This window comes from Mytilus edulis, chromosome 6, assembly GCF_963676685.1.
Source record: "Mytilus edulis chromosome 6, xbMytEdul2.2, whole genome shotgun sequence".
Taxonomy (NCBI): domain Eukaryota; kingdom Metazoa; phylum Mollusca; class Bivalvia; order Mytilida; family Mytilidae; genus Mytilus; species Mytilus edulis.
Window position 1 is genome coordinate 54,611,602 of NC_092349.1, and position 15,766 is coordinate 54,627,367.

General features: G+C 32.1%; 1 pseudogene; it reads left to right on the plus strand.

The window, feature by feature from the left end:
- The first annotated feature begins 1,200 nt into the window (after positions 1-1,200).
- On the plus strand, positions 1,201-12,819 carry LOC139526135 (metalloproteinase inhibitor 3-like; annotated as a pseudogene).
- The last annotated feature ends 2,947 nt before the right edge of the window (positions 12,820-15,766 follow it).

A 15,766-nucleotide genomic window follows, 5' to 3' on the forward strand; every position in this document is an offset into this window, starting at 1 on the left:
TAATAACTTCGATAGTCACAATTGTGTGTAAGGAAAGCATCTCTCCAAATATAATCCTTATAATGTGATAATGCACGATTATATCGCATCCAAAGTAAGTTGATTTCGTCATATTATTCTTAGATAATTTCTGAAAGTTATCGAGAACAAGATTAAGATATGAATGACTTTTTTAGTTTTGACAGTGTCTGTAGTCTCAAATTCTCTGGGATATGTAATTGAGATGCATAAGAGTGTCAATGTTCAAAAAAGTTTTTTTGATACTATTTTTTTGTTCATCACTGTTCATGGTGTAATCATCAATCGCATTCTAAACATTTCAAACTTTGACATGGTGAGGCCCTTATAACTGACTTGAGGGCATGGGTTTTTCTCATTGTCAAAGGTCATGCTGTTACTCGAATCTCCTAAAATTTATATCATGTAATTCTGGTAGGTTTTCGCATGCCAATCATATCACCTCATTTTGTTTTAACATAGAATATGTTCTAGATTCAATTGATATCTAATATGAAGATAAACAAGTGATTGCGTTGGAAATTAAACCAAATTACAGATATGGTTATATTTTGGAAAACAGGAAATACCAGACGATATTTGATTTAACGAACTAGTAGCAATCAATGAACAAGTAACATAAGCAAAAGGGTTGAACACATATGATTAAAAAATAGCATACAGAAACATGACTAGTAATATTGCAAGTAAGTATACATCTGAATAAAATGTAAAGTAGCTAGGTTAACAAGAACATGTGGAAATAAAACCTTTGGGAAATGGTATTTGTAAATGATTTTTAATAGAACATCTGCAATGTAATAGAGTTATATTTACATTTACATATACTTTATTTACAATCCTATTAATATTGCTCTTCAGTGAACACAATTGTTTGAAATACATTTTACTTGATATAATTCCACACTCAATTGAAATATGATTATATTTCACGAGGGAGGTGAAGGGTAATTATAACACTAATGTTATTTAGTCGCAAGATTGATCCTGATGTATGACCAACAGTCGAATTGCACTGTACACGCGGTCACACCAATTTGTCCAATTTCCATTTGAGATGAAAACATGTTTATTTTATGTTTTTCTATGACTCACCCTTCTTACATCCTCTGATATTAATTTACATGACATTTGCACTGCACATATTTAAAGACAAGAAATCATTATGCATAGTACATTTTAAACTAGAGAAAGAAACTATAAGGATGTTTCAAAAAGTGCTACTATTGTGTATCGTCCTAACTTGGACGATAAATGATGTACACGGATGTTCCTGCTTTGGTGTCCAGCACCCGCAATCACAATTCTGTTCAGCTAGCTACGGTGAGTTTTAGAATTACTATGTGCATGAAAAATATTCATCCACTAACATTGGTACTGACGAAAATAAATGAATTCACAATAACATTTATCGAAGCAATATATTGTTTTTATCCTAGATATGATTTAAGCTTCATATTGAGTGAACGTTTAGAATCTTATCCGACATTACCCTATGACTGTTTCGGAATATTTACTTGATATTATCAAACATAATGTCTCAACTACGCTATACTTCAAATAGAGAACAGATTTGTCGATTTTAAATCTAAGTAATAATTAGTGTTGTCAAATCGTACACTTTTGCCTAACCGGTTACTTGGATAATCTTTCGACCGAGTAACCGGTTAACCGGTAGTTGAAGTTGATGTTTGAAGGCCTTATCTAAAGTACCCTACATATATATTGTATATATGAAGATGGGGTATGAGTGTCACTGTGACAACCTTCCATCCAAGTCATACATTTACGTTTTTATATTACGATGAATTGAATATTGTCCTTTGGTATTATAAGGCTTGACTATGAAGATTCCAAGCGAATTATGACTTTCAGTAACCAAATACACCGTATCAGCTATGGCGTTTGTACTAACTTCAGATTGTAAAATAAAAAAAAAGACTTCTTGATCTCGTAGAATTTAATATGTCTGAAAACCGACGATTCTTTCATTTTCTCTTGTTGTCTCCGAAAATAATGTGGAGTGTTTCAATTTGAAAGGCCTGTTACTCGAACTATCAAGTATACATTGATTTCATTCATATTGGTTTGATTTTCACAACTTTTGAGTTAGCACTTCGTTTAAAGTATGACAAATCCTTGCACGACGGAGATTGCACATGCAGATGTAGGTCCACACAATCTTAGATCAAAAATGAAATAATGAAGTATTAGAATATTAAAATTTAATCGTATTACTGATTTAAAGTTACTGTTAAAAAAACATGTTTTCTGAACATCTTGCCCCGAGCAGAGAGACAAGTTCTTATTAATTTAAGATTTTTGGATTAACACTAGCAACCAATATACTGCATAATTGATCTGTCAAATTAATTACCACGACGACAATTGTTAAAGAAAACATAACTATTTACTGATTACAATACAAAATGATATCAAATTTATCAAAATTGAATAAAGTCGGGTTAACCGGTTAGCTTTTTTGGTATCCGGTATTCGGTCGTGCAAACGGTAAACCGGTTAACCGGTTTACCGTTGACAACACTAGTAATAATAATTGACAGCCAAGTAAATTTTGAAAATTTCAAAAATCATATTTGAAAAAAAATATAAAAAACTTGTTATGAGTTCAACTACAAGGGATCAACACAGTTATTGTCTTGTTTTCTATTGTTACTTTTTATGATTTAGTACGGGACGATAATTTAATATTCGAGGAGGGTTTTACCATATTGATAAATAACTTCCATCTGTTGATAAGCCTTCCAATTTGATTTTAACTTTCTACAAATTTACTCCCTGTATGTTTGAATGCTTACCATTATAATTTTTATAATTCGTTGTGCTCGTTATCAAACTTCATTGCTAACCAGGCCAAGTGGTTCATTTTCATAATTATCCTAGAAAATATAATTGTCGTTCCATAAATATAACACGTACCATAAACATGTAATTGTTTGCTCTACAATATTGCATATTCTTTCAGTATTCTACGGCAAAGTTACCAAGGAAACATTAATACCAGGCCCACCAGATGATACTTCAAACAACTTTGCGATCTGGAAATATACATTTCGCATTATTTTTAAAATGAAGGTATGAGTCAGTAGTTAAATTAATAATGGAATATATGAAATGGAATTTAAAGTGTATGGATTTGGGATTATGCTATATATGTAACAAGGCAAATAATTTAAATATAACATACATTGTTGGAACCACTTCTTGCATATATTATTAGGAAATTTGTATTTATAACTTGATAGATATGCAGAAGTAAACAAAAATTGTTTAGTATATTATTAGTAACGTAGTGTGCTAGTAACCTTATACTTTATATATAGGGTCAATCAATGACTGACACGTGGCGTGAGGGCGAAGTTCGAATCCCAATCTCGAATTTGCTGACCCCATATATATCATTTCAGGTCACTAGCACTCTATGTAAAAAGTTCAGCTTACCGACTATCGTAAGATGTGGTATTTAGATTATTGGCTTATCAAAGTGATCAAGCCTTAAATATCGTTAGTAATAAGATATAAAATTGAGAATGGAAATGGGGAATGTGTCAAAGAGACAACAACCCGACCAAATAAAAAACAACAGCAGAGGGTCACCAACAGGTCTTCAATGTAGCGAGAAATTTCCGCACCCGGAGGCGTCCATCAGCTGGCCCATAAACAAATATATACTAGTCCAGTGATAATGAATGCCATACTTATTTCTAAATTGTACACAAGAAACTAAAATTAAAATAATACAAGACCAACAAAGGCCAGAGGCTCCTGACTTGGGAAAGGCGCAAAAATGCGGCGGGGTTAAACATGTTTGTGAGATTTCAACCCTCCCCCTATACCTCTAACCAATGTAGAAAAGTAAACGCATAACAATACGCACATTAAAATTCAGTTCAAGAGAAGTTCGAGTCTGATGTCAGAAGATGTAACCAAAGAAAATAAACAAAATGACAATTTTAAATAAATAACAACAGACTACTAGCAGTTAACTGACATGCCAGCTCCAGACTTCAATTAAACTGACTGAAAGATTATGATTTCATCATATGAACATCAGGCACAATCCTTCCCGTTAGGGGTTTAGTATCATACCATCATAACATATATGAGAAGAACATAACCCGTGTCATGCCAACAACTGTTTTTAGAATAAATGTGTTTAGTTCCGATGCAAAGACCTTATCAGTGACTCAATATTAACGCCAAAATATGCAATCTTTAATGACTTGACAACAGTATCGTAATTATATCCCTTCTTAATAAGTCTATTCAAAGGTTTTGTAAGTTTCTGAGGTGAATACTGACACCTTTGTTTTTATTTCCATAAAAAATTGGATGTGAAATACCTGAACGTATTAGAAGTCTGCATGTTGAGCTATATTTACGAATGATGTATTTATACCGATGATAAAATTTAGTAAATGTTTTGACTAGTTTGTGATATCGAAAACCCTGGTGTAATAATTTTTCAGTAATACATAAATTTCTCTCGTTAAAATCTAAAACATTGCTACATACACGAGCGAATCGTACAAGTTGAGATATATAAACACCGTAAGATGGTGACAAGGGAACGTCACCATCTAAAAACGGATAATTAACGATAGGAAATAAAAAATCATTCCTTTTATCATAAAATTTAGTATTCAGCTTTCCATTAGTGATATAGATATCAAGATCGAGAAAAGGGTAGTGGTCATGGTTAGTATTAGCTTTATTTAAAGTAAGTTCAACAGGATAAATTTCATTAATATACATACTGAAGTCGTCATTATTGAGAGCCAAAATATCATCCAAATATCTAAAAGTATTATTAAATTTGTTTATCAGATGTTGTTTCGATGGGTCTTTGCTTATTTTTGTCATAAATTGTAACTCATAACAATACAAAAACAGGTCCACAATAAGTGGTGCACAGTTAGTTCCCATTGGAATTCCGATAATCTGACGATATACGGAATCCCCAAAGCGAACAAAAATGTTATCTAGTAAAAGTTCAAGGGCATATATAGTATCAAAGCATGTCCAATTAACATAGTTTTTTTGTTTATTGCTACATTTTGTACTAAAATTTTTTCCTAATGATAATGTGAGGCAATGTGGTATACAGGGTAGAAAAATCAAAAGTTTGAACAGATTCAAAATCACCAATAAAAGCATGCAATTTATCAAGTACTTCCAACGAGTTCTTGACACTCCAAAAGTAATTTATTCCACTATTTTCGAAGGCCTTATTTGAACAATTTATTATCAGGTTTTTAATTGTACCAAGTGTGCTGGTAAGAAGAATAGACAATTTAGCAGTTGAACAATGGCTTGAAGACGAAATAAATCTATATTTGTAAGGGGTTTTATGTAGCTTCGGAAGCCAATACATAGTTGGGACTTTCATTGTATTTGGCTCTGCTTGTAAAGCGGTGGCTAAAAGTTTATGTTTGTTACAGATTTCGTTTTCTGAAAATGGAGTCAGTTGGAATGTTGGTGAATTGGGGATTTCCTTTTTCAGAACCTCAATGTAAAATTTACGTCAAACAATAATATTATTAGCAGCTTTGTCGGTCGGGACTAAAACAAATTCCTTGGCTAGTTCTTTTAGTTTATGTTTGATACGAGAAATAGGTTTATTGTGGTTATTGTTAATAGTAAAATGTTCTTTAAAATGTTGAATACGTATATCAACTATCTTCATTACTGAATTTAAAAAAGAGTCCAAAGAATTTTTTTCAGCTTTTTCCCGTTTTATCCATTTCATACAGTAAGTATGGAGTGAGTCGTGGATGATATTACGACAATCATTCCAATTAATAATTGACGGCGGACGATATTTAGGTCCTTTACTGAGGAATGATATTAACTCTCGGTCTTGAACGATGTTAAGATCTCCTGTTATAACATGGGAAATTGGTCCATAAATATATTCGGAATTACTGCCATTACATGAAGTATGTGTATTTTCACTGATATTAAGATCTTTACACAACTGACTATAATTAAACACAAATTTCCGGGTAGATTTCTTGTAAAAATAACAAATAAGAGGTAGCTCAGTATTGTCAAAATAACCAGGAATTTGTTCTTTAACAGAATGGTCGTTAAATATACCGGCGATATTTACAAAATAAAAGCCTTTATTGACATACTTAACTTTAATAAAATGTTTTTTATGATCTTCAGGGCAATCAATTTAGGAAAATTAATTAGAATAACAATATGCCATAATAGTTTGAACAATTTCATACTTAGGACTGCTATATGAAATTGTGTTGCAATCCTCCAAAATTTTATTTAACTTATAAACCGGTAACGAACAGAGTTTTGTTAACAGATAATGTCTGCCGTTGTTTTTTTAAATAGAAATTAGGTCCGAAATATTGGTATGATTGGCCCGAAATTTTCTTTGATTGCGATTTGTTCTACGACCGTGAGAAAGTTTTTTACGAACAGTTTTAGAAACTATATCCAAAATGTTAACGGAATTGGTTCTAGATATATTACCAATTCCCATGATATTATCATTTAGACCGAGAGGGTAAACTGTCTGTAATTTTTTAATCCAATTTAATTCAATTATTTTCCGTGATCGTACAAATTTTGAATGCGATTCACCAGGCTGCTTATTTACTACTTCTAAAGGTTGAACTGCTAAATATTTAAAAGGATGGTCGTGCTTCTTAAGGTGTTGGTAAATGATACTTTTGAATTTATTGGGTCTTTTAAAACGATACAGATGTTCTTGAGTGCGTTTAGATAAATATCGTCCAGTTTCTCCTACGTACTGAATACCACACCCCGGTTTGTTGCATGTGAGTAAATAAATAATACTGTTTGTTTTTTAAGTTATATCAGTTTTAAAATTTAAAGAAAATGTGCGACCATTAAACGTGGACCTTACCGTATTGTTGGTGGAAAGACGGGGACATGTAAGTCATTTTTTGGCATGACACTTATCGATAGAAGGGTAACCACGTTTTATAAAGACAAAAGAGTATATCGATGTTCAATATTCATAGTTCATCTAAGCAAAATCAAACCCGAGTAAAAAACTTATACCCGAGAGAAACACATCAACTGTAAGAGGAAATCAACGAAACAACAGAAACACAGAACTACAGCAGAAACAAAAGCTAATATAGAAGCGGCATGTAAATAACAACTGCAACATTCCTAAATTTGTTACAGGACAAACGAAGACAACATTGTGGTTTGAACATGGTTTTATGGCTAGCCAAGCCTCCCGTTTATATTTTAATGTTAAAAATACAGTTACAATGGCATTACTACTTGGCAGGAATATAATACAAACAAACGCACTCAGCACAGAGAAATACAATTATAAATAATAATAAAGTTCTTTATTTAAAAATAGTAAACCTGAGAATAGCAACGAACATATCTCGTGAATTTACGACAGAACACATGGACACCACAAACGACATATTAATTGTGCATTACATAAATTGATTTCGCACATTCCAAATATTGTAATCAATGCAAGTTTGAATTATTCTTATTGATTACAAATACTTCTGTTATGCTGTACAACTCTAACATAGGGAGTGACAGAAGGTGTTGGTCAAGAAATAGTTGTAGAGACTGCAGGAAATGATTGACTTTGTGGAGTACGTTTTACGGTCGGGCAGTCATATATTCTCATGGGTAAATACATGCATTGATTTACCTCTATATAATCTGCCATTGACTAATTCGCTCGATACATGTATATATACTGCATGTAATAACATTTATTGTACATTTTGAGTGAGGGGATAAACATGATCAAATAAGATATAAAAGCTACGAAAGACAAATAAGGCGAACAAGACAATGGAAAATAAGCAAATAGACGAACAAAATTCAAGTTAACACAACTGGATCAACTTCGACATTAATTCAAACAAAAACAAAAAGATGCAGGTTGTTCAAAATGATTAACATATATATGTTGAAAAAAACCTCTACTTGAGTGTGATAGAAACGGAAACTAATCTTTAGAATGTCAAGATATAATAAAAAGAGGTATTTCTTATAAATTGGGCTTTCAAAAAATAAAGATTAGGATGAGGGACTCAATTATTGCTACAGTATAATATAGCTAAATACCTATTGTATTCCTGAATACATACAAATTAGGTTTTCCGTGGAATTTCACTTTATATATAGCAAAGTTAAAAACAAATATCTCATGAACAAAACTTTTTATTCATGTATCTTTTTTGTTTAAAAACAATCGTAGTTTTAAAATATAGCGCATAATTGAACAATAGCACAAATATAACAAAGGTATTACATTAAACTCTAACAATTTGTATATTTACTTAAACTATAGACCGATTGTGTTCTGCTAATATACACTACTATATCATGTATATGTCCTTAACAACAAATTGCTACGTGTTACTTCTATTCAAGATTAAATGCTTTTCCTCGTATTTCCGTTTTCTCTATTTCCCAAATATGAGATTCGCTGGAGTTTTATTGTAAAAATAATAAAAGCGAATCTCTTATGCCTAGGATTTATTACGTCAGACGCGAGTTAATATATGTGCATCTACAGAGTAAGCTGTTCCTTTCGCAAATGAAATCAACTGGTAATTATACGATATTTTTATAAAGGGAGAAGCTCCGGTGGAAAGAAATCAATTGGATCCTGTGATTTCATTAGACAACTGAACAGTATATCACCTTATCAAACGTTTTATTTGTTTACAAGGGGTGCTAATTCTTACAATTTAAACTGCAGAAGGAGATGCAACGTAAGTAACTTAAACTTAACGTATACGTATATAATTGTTAATTCTTTGTGTATATTTGTTATTAAAATATATTCCTGAGGTAACAATTGTTTTATAGTGATTTTAATTTTATATTCAAGTATTGAATGTGCCTGAGAGAAGTTAGTAGCTTAGACATCGATTTTATTTAAACAAAAACCTGTTACATTCATGATGACGGGAGCTTGAGCAATAAATTACACAGGTATATAAAAGAAAAAAACTTCATAGAATTTGATAGTTCATGATCCTAACAAAAAATTGTAATCCAACAGTGTTATTTGGTTTTGTCAACAATCATACAACAAATCATTTTCATATAGTGTGAAGGAAGGCAGAATTATTTGATAAGATCTGTATTCTTTGATATTGTCAGAAAATTTTTATATTCAAAAGTATTCATGTTGGTTAAATGACACTGAAATTAAAAATGATTATCAATATTTCCAAAATTTACAATGATCAATGCGCGCCTCTACGACGATCAGAGTGTTTGTCTAGCAGATAAAGCATTAAGCAATGTTATTGTAATATCTAACAAAAGAACTTGGAATACTCTCATTTACCACTACATCCATGACAAGGGGAGATCTATCTCGTTTTAGGCCAGGCATGCAAATTATTCACACGAAAACAGTGCATGTATTTAGTTAACTTCGTTTTTTCAAATACATTTCACTTATATGAATTGCATATCTACAAGTTCGTGTATGTGATTGGTCCGTTATAATGTTGTTTCTCTAGAGAACAATTCGAAAGTCAAAAAATAGACAGAGGTATCTTAGCACATACTTACAACGTTTCGTCCAATCAAATTGTTTGAATGTGCCTTCTAACTTTCATGGAACACACTTTTCCCGTGTACTAAGTAACCACGCATGAATGACCACAAGGGTAAGATTTCATTAAATCGTAATCAAGATGTTAAAAAAAATTGCTACTGGCTATTTTGAAAATGTTGTGTTCTAAACTAAATAGAATAGTGTGTAATTAGTTTTCAAAATAATTTTTAAACACCCCACTACTTAATCTTTGGATTTAATGCTTTTGACAATAAAAGTTTATTTCAATTGATTTAAAAGTAACACATACAGTTACTTATAACTTGATTAGAGTACAATGCAATCTAAAATTGTAATCTTCCATGTAATTACGTTGTACCCACAAATAGAGTCAACCAAGAAACCTTGTGAAGGGAAATTAAAGCAATTTGATCTATTTCGTCATGAATTGATTGATAATTGATTGCTTAATGTCCAGTGACAGATATTTCATGCATGTAAACTATCCACTAGTCTACCTATGGGTACATACCAGGGGCAGGTCCATCCAATTTTAAAAGGGGTTCGAACCCTAAATAAAAGGGGAGGGGGTCCAACTGTATGTTCTTATTCAAAGCATTGATCATCACCCTCCTTTTGGACCTGCCACTGCAAACTATCTACATGGCTATATGTTTTAAAATTTATCATGTATAGTAAATCACAGCTTTATACTAATAAAACATACTTACACCATGACTACAATCTTTTCATTCTGGAGTCAATATCTTACAATGATAATAGTGAGTAGATTTACATATTGTATAGAAAGGTATATACTATGAAAATAAGAGCTTGGGGCAAGCCTCTCGCTCTGATTTTAGTAGTTTATAAAGGCAACAGTAGTATACCGCTGTTCAAAATTCATAAATCAACAGAGAAAAAACAAATCCGGGTTACAAACTAAAACTGAGGGAAACGTATCAAATATAAGAGAACTTCGACACAACAGAGACACAACACCGAAACGTAACTCAAAGATAAACGAACTATAATGTAACAATTGCCATTTTCCTGACTTGGTACATGGCATTTGATGAAAAAATGGTGGATTGAACCTGGTTTTGTGGCATGCCAAACCTCCCGCTTTAATGGCAGTGTTTATTATAACATTAAAATTACAACATTACACGATAAGGTTACCAGAAACAAACAAATAAATGGGAGAAAATATAGAACAGATATATACCTTTCTATACAATAACCGACACTTCGATTTGGCAAACAATCGGGGAAAACTTGTAGAAAAAAACACATGGCTCTGATAAAACCAGTGTATCTTCGAAGAGCAATTGTCCGTTTCGACGTTTGTGTGTTAGTGCTCGCCAGGAGTGCAGGTGGACATGAGTTCAGGTAAACTAAAAACTTTCAAATTGCAATGTAATGCTTCTTTTATTTGCACACGACATTAAGGAGTAATAACACAGACTGATAGACTCGGAGTTAAAACCATGTGTCTGAGTAATGGGATGTGTCTCCCTTCAGTAAAACGTAAAATCACAAAAATACCGAACGCCGAGGAAAATTCAAAACGGAAATTCCTTAATAAAATGGCAAAGTAAAAAGCTCAAACACATCAAACAAATGGATAACAATTTGATACAGACGTTTCCTTATATAGAAAATAAACAAAACGAACACATGTCAAAAAATTAGGTACAGCTGTCAACATAGTGTTAATGTCCTAGTCCCAATAAAAACAGGGTGGAATCCAGCCATTTTTAAAAGGGGGTGATCCCAACCCAGAGTAAAGAGGGGGCAACTATATGCTCCCATTCCAATGTATTGATAGTCCAAAAAAAAGAAAACTCCAGCCCCCGTCTACACCCCTCCCCCGCTGGATCCGCCACTGATAAAACAAAGAATTATGTAACAAACTCACAAAGGCATAAACACAAAGCACATTAGCAAAAATGAAAAACAAGAATACAAGAATTTACCATAGCACATTAACACAATGAAGGGTTGTGCATTAAAACAGAGCCACGTTAAATGGATTTAACCACAGAAACAGACTATGGAGTATTAAAAGTAGTATACATAAAAACATATAAAAATTATTCTATGACAAGGTATTAAATAAGATGATAAACAACGTCAGTACCCAGAATATATATACTTCAAGCCCATCATGTATTTTGTGAAACTGTTACGGAATATTTATCAACAATGTCTTGGTACTTTCTACTCAGACACTGTTGACGTTTTACAAAGTCTGTGAAGCAGCTGCAGGCTCTTTAATAACAAATAAGTTGGGAAATATATATATCCCATACGTAGGCGAAGTTGTCACACAGACAGCAAATTGGGGGAAATTGATGATTTCAATCAAATCGTCTCGTTTGTTATAGATTCTGGAACTGAGATGACCGTGTTTGTCTAATTCAAGGTCTAAAAATGAGGGGGAGGAAGCCGTGTATGTTGTTTCTTAAATTTCTAGTTCTGGGGGATATATTAAAGGGACCTAATCAGAAAAATTTGGATTGTTAATGGAAAGAACATCAATATATCTGAATGTGAAATTAAATGACCTGGCTTCCTTTATCTTGTTTTTAATGAGTGTCTGAAGGAACACCGACTCATATGAATATAAAAAGAGGTCGGCAGTTAAAGGCGCACAGCTTATTTCCATAAGAAAGCCGATAATTTGTTGAAAATGTCTACCCCCAATTCCAGCAAAACTGTTGTCAATAATATTAATGAATATTACCTTAGGCACTAGCATGTTATAAATCCGGCTCAGGATACCGATGTAGTACAAATCAGGGTGAATTTGATAAAACATTAACACGTTTACGTCCTGAATATGCATATTGATTTGCCGTTGGGCCTTTAGCAGTCATCTATAATAATCATATAAGGGTAGTTATCTGTCTATAACCTGCACATTTTTATGAGATCTAGATATAATATTGTTATATTCATTCTCATTTTCAGAAAATTGGTCCAGATTCAACAGGTTGTAAATATGAAGCCGGTAAAAATGACAAACTTAATATTTGCCTGGCAAAGAATGCTCTGTGCAAACGAGAAAGAAGACGATGTCGTTGGGTTAATAATGAAGAATGTTAACGTGGTAATGAAATCAACCAACTTGTACGTTTTCTTAATGATTAATTAATATATAAAACTATCAATACTTTCTGATGTACTTGTTCATGACTGTGTTCTCATTAAAATAATGTTGTTTACCAGATTCTAATTATCTGGTTAAAATTGTAATTCACTGAGGTAAAAAAAATATATAAAAAATACAAAACTCCAAGCAAAAATCATAACAGAAATGACAAATTCAAAAGCTGACACACATTAAACGATGTGGAAACAATTGTCATATTCTTAACTTGGTACCGGCTTTTTCAGATTTAAAAAATAGTGAATTTAACATGTTTGTTCAGCTGGAAAAGTAGATCTACAATATAAGCACAATTTAGACACGTGTCAAATGTGAATTAGGATCTGACGCACCTTATATCACCCTTGGTTGTCTTTGTGATTCGATTACTTAGTTGTTGTTCGTTTATAATGTAGTGGTATAAATACTTATGCTTTTCCTTCTGTTATTTTTCGTTGTTGCTTTTTTTTTTTGGCAATGATTGTGTCGGTCTGTCCTTGATTCGATATATGTGTTGATTCACTTGATGCGTCTTAAGCATCGATTAAACGTCTGGCGTATATACAAAATTTAGTTCTGGTATCTATGATGAGTTTATTTACAACCACTAGATCGATGCAACTGCTGGTGGAGATCTTTACCCCCGAGGTTATCACAAGCCCACTTTTTGTGCTGACACGAATTGTCATTGATATGGTTATATTAATAAATTAACTTTTTAAAACATTTTGAATTTTTTGAAATACACTAAGGCTTTTCTACCTCAGGTATAGATAACCTTAGCTGTATTTGGCAAAACTTTTAGGAATTTTAGTTTTCAATGCTTTTTAACTTCGTACTTTTTTTGGCCTTTTTACATGTTTTAACTTTTTTGGATTCGAGCGTCATTGAAGAGTCTTTTGAAGACGAAATGCGCGTCTAGCGTATATACAAAATTTAGTCCTAGTATCTATGACGAGTTTAATCATTGCATACATTACATTTACAAAATACAATCGGCTTAACTTGTTTAATTATACAGTAGTGTTAAATACTTTGAGCTCTATATATTCCCTGATACATCTTGTTTTAAAGCATTCGATTTATCTTAAAGGGCTGTCAATTTATTTAAAACTAATTAAAAAATGAGGGTAAATTAGATAGGGAAGTAATATTTGCCTTACTACTTTCAACCTCTTAAATGTGATGCAATAGTTATGAATGTTCAGATAGCTATAGCGTATTGCTAACTGTACAAGGGGCATATGATTTAAAGTCAACATTCTGATCGGACGTGTTTGCGAACATTAACAGTCCGCACAGAATCGCAATTATGGCAAGGTTTTGCTGCCGAACAGAGGAGGACCTGACGATATCATATATAAATTCCCCAGTCAACCTTTGTGGTGCATTACATGACGATATTCATCGGTTTTGCAAGACTTGTTGCAACCAATGTAGATAATGCAACTATTTTGTTTTGTTTATCTTAAATTGTGCTACATAAAATTTGATGGCTACCAAATGTGGACACCTTTGAGCAATAATCGAGATGCTCAAAAATAAATGTATCATATATCCGTGAAATAACCTTATACATTTAGTTGTTAACATCCTACGAAAGTGGATTTTTGAGGTCAAGTGTCAACAACTTAGACGAAGCACAAGTTAAAGGTATTTTGAATAATGCAATATGCACACGTTCATTACGAATATAGATAAAGCAATTTGTCGTGATCAATAATAAAATAGGTAACTCCATAATACGCGTGTTTAATCATTATCCTGCAGCTGGTAATCACGTATTTTTTTTATTTCTAATATTATGAAAATCTAATTGTAATATGTTTATTCAAAATATAGTGCAAATTTAATGACACATCAACAAGTATATTGCATCAGAAGACGACCAAACTAAAGTTTTAGGGGGGAGCAATGATTTCATACTATTCTGCGAGGCAATTTAATTGTGATATTTATGAGGAAGATACGTTAATTATAGTGTTGTTAACACTCCAACAAGAGATTTAATTCAATTTTCCAAAATGAAATATGTTTTTAAATACTATTGTTCTAAGATAAGATAGGAACTAAGGAATGAAATACTGACAACAAAAACTGTTTCTCAACTTGAAATTTTAAAAGATGACCGTTTTCTTCAATTGATCGAAATAAATGTAGTTCAAGACATACTGCAATGTAATGTAGAGCAAAGCAGGAACTGACTTTAACATTAACGTCATCTAATTGCTTTGGACATAATCGTTATTTATTTTGACGATTTAACAAGATTTAGATATTGAACAACCAGTGGAATATGATGATTATTCTGCGTTAACTATGCAGTTACATTTGAAGTTAATCATAATTTTCAGCAAGTTGCATTTTTTGTTTGTTTGACGCGAGTATTATGCATATAGATATGTTGACAAGTATTAATATTTTGGAGTCCTTTATCAATATTAGATCATGATCAAGTTTATGTTTACAACATACTAGTATTCCGATTAGAAATATTATAAAAATATTTATGGTTTCAGCTGGTATTAGACAAAAGTTCATAATGCAACTGAACTTTTTTTGTGAGGAAAGATGGAATATAAAAAAGGAATATTCGAACTCATAAATCGGAGACATATACAGTCACAGTGTTAATCAGCAATAACGATATTACAACATATTATTAAAACCATTTGAAACAAGAAATCACCCTTGGATTTTCGACACATATGGAACATATGGTTGCATATAATATTATGTAAATATGCATATGTTTGGGTTTGTCGTCAAAAATCCGTCGCTATTGATTTGACACAGTTGCTTTATTTATCTAATATGTTATAAAGCAGTCATTGTCGATAAGTGTAATAATCCTTTATACATTGTAATAGAAATAAGTAGATTTGATATGAGTAGGTGTTAAAGGGGCACTAAGTGCAAAACTTATGTTCACCGATTTGACTCAAATTCTCATATTAAATTGATAATAATGCGAAACATTTATCCAAATTATTAAAAGTCTATAATAAACAATTTACAGAGCA